Below are 2,785 nucleotides of genomic sequence, written 5' to 3' on the forward strand. Positions count from 1 at the left end.
TCCTTTTTAGTAAGGAGACATTCCCAGATGATTTTAGTGAGCCATGGAGGCTTGTGTGCTCTCCTGCTCCCTTTGATCCTCATTGGGATTACCTTCCTTTGGGCTTGGAGGATCGCCTCCTTAAGGACCGACCACTCACCTTGGACATCTGGCTCCCCTCCCCTCTGGGACCTCAGTGCAGGATGGAGCTGGACTGTTCCCAGTGGGGGCAGATGACAGGACAAGGAGCAATGGGCTCAAGCTGCAGCAAGGGAAGTTGAGGTTGGATATGAGGAAAAACGTTCTTCTGAGGTGGGTGGTGAAGCACTGGAACAGGCTCCCTAGAGAGGTGGTGGAGTCTCCATCCTTGTCTGGGATGATGTATCTGGGGCTGGTCCTGCTTGGATCAGGGGGTTGGACTAGATGTGACCTCCTGAGGGCCCTTCCCGCCCTCATTGTCCGTGATTTCAAGGGCCGTGGGGCACTGCACAACATGAGGACACTGCAGCTTGCAGGCTCCTGTGCATGATTCATGAGGCAAAGCAGAGTTTGCAGTCAGGATCCAGAGCCTCCAAAGTGAGGGGAAGAGGAGTCTCGGGGGGTGGCTGCGCATCCCAGAGGCTCTCCAGGGTGCAGGAGCCAGCTGTCCAGATGTGACAGAGGACTGAGAGGTGCAGGGGAGACCAATCTCACTCAACAGTGACCTATTCAGTGAGTTGAAACTCGAAAAGGAATCCTACAGAAAGCAGAGACTTGGACACAGGACAAGGGAAGAGCCTGAGTGTGGCATTGGCCAATCAAGAAGGCCAAGGCATGAAGCAACATGCAATTGTCGGGGGACAGAAGAGACAAGGGAAAGGGATTATAAAGGTGCCTCAGTAATAAGAGGAAGAGTAGAAAACCGTCGGCCCCTTATGGAAGTCACAGTGCAGACGAGACTGAATGTTTCATGCCTTTTATCTTGGATTTCACAAGCCAGGGCAGCTCCCAGGTGATAAGCGCCATTGGCAGCAGAGAGAGATAAGGAGTGAAGCGGTCTAGCAGCAGTTCCCAATCTCTGGTACGCAGACAACCTGTTCATGGTACATCTTAGCAGATTTATTATAATTACTTTATATGATAAATTTTGCTGGTATTACTCAAGGTGGAACTGAAAATATTGCTACTGGTACTTAAGGTTGTATCATTTTAAATTGGTGGTGTGCAATCTGTAAGAGTTTGGGAACCGCTGAGACAGACCAGGTTATAGGTTGCTTAGAGAAGCCAGGTGCTTTCAAACTGGCAGGGCCAGAGGGGATGCATCCAAATTGGCTGCAGTCATTTCAGAGCCATTGGTTGTCCTCTTTGAGAACTTGCGGGGCTCAGGAGAGGTCCCAGATGACTGTAGAAGGGCAAATGAAAGTGCCCATCATGAAGCAGGGGAAGAAGGAGGATCTGGAAATTACAGACCAGTCAGCCTGACCTCAATACCCCAAAGATAGAGCAGGTTCTCAAAGGAGCCTGCTGTGAGGCATCTAGGGGAGAACAAGGTGACCAGGAGCAGCCAGCATGGATCCCCCAAGACCAAACCATGCCTGATTACCCTGATTTCCTTCTGCAACAAGATGACAGACTGCAGATAATAGGAGCGGAGTGGACATGGTTTATCTTGACTTTAGCAAGGCCGTTGACACTGTCTGTCATGACATCATCATTAACAAGCAAAGAGAAAACACCAGACAAAATGCTGTAAGGTGGCTGCACAGCTGGTTGGATAATTGTGCTCAGAGCAGTTCTCAGTGGCTCTGTGTCTAGCGGGGAGGACATATCAAGTGGGTTCCCGGGGGTCTGTCTTGGGTCCAGGGCTGTTCTGTGTCCTCAGTCATGACCTGGAGGGTTGTATGGAGTGTGCCCCTGGCAAACTTGGGATGACCCTGAGCTGGGTAGAGCTGCAGCCACCCCAGAGGGCAGGGCTGGGGTCCAGAGTGGGCTGGAGAACTGGGCTGCAATGAACCAGATGAGATTCAACAAGTGCCACAGTCCTGCCCTTGGGGTGGAATAATCCCATGAACCAGCACGGCCTGGGGAGCATCTGGCTGGGCTGCAGCACTGTGGAGAAGGACCTGGGGGCTCGGGACCATGAGCTGAACAGAAGTCAGCTGTGAGTTCTGGGTGCAACCAAAGCCAGCAGCCTCCTGGGCTGTACAAACAGCGGTGTCATTTGCTAATCTAGGGCAGTCATTCTCATGCTGTCTTCAGCACTGGGGAGGCCTCCCCATGGCACACGTTCAGTTCTGTGTTGTGCACGTCAAGAGCAGTGTGGGCAGTTTGGAAAGAGTCTGGTGCAGGGTGGTAAAAATGATTTGAGACCTGGAGGCAAAACTGGTGAGAGAAGGCTGGAGAAGGAGTTGGGGTTATTTAATGTGCAGAAGAGGCTCAGGGGAGATGTAGGATTTAGTTAGGGAGCTTCTGGAGGGGTTGGACATATTCAAGTCAGCTGGCCCGGATGATCTCCACCCTAGAGCTCTAAGGAACTGGCCGGGGTCATTGCAAGTCCCCTGGCACAACTTTACGAGCACTCGTGGTGCTCTGGTGAGGTACCGGAGGACTCGAAGAGGGCCAGCGTGGTCCCCATCTTCAAAAAAGGCAGGAAGGAGGACCCGGAAAACTATAGGCCGATTAGTCTCACCTCAATCCTAGGCAAGCTGTTCGAGAAAATTATGCTGGCACACATCCAGGAGGGGCCAGCCGGGGACTGCATGCTTAGGGGCAACCAATACAGGTTCATCAGTGGCAGGTCCTGTCAGACCAGCCTGGTGGCCTTTTA

The sequence above is a fragment of the Crocodylus porosus genome, unplaced genomic scaffold, assembly GCF_001723895.1.
Source record: "Crocodylus porosus isolate Cpor-Errol unplaced genomic scaffold, CroPor_comp1, whole genome shotgun sequence".
NCBI classification, from domain to species: domain Eukaryota; kingdom Metazoa; phylum Chordata; order Crocodylia; family Crocodylidae; genus Crocodylus; species Crocodylus porosus.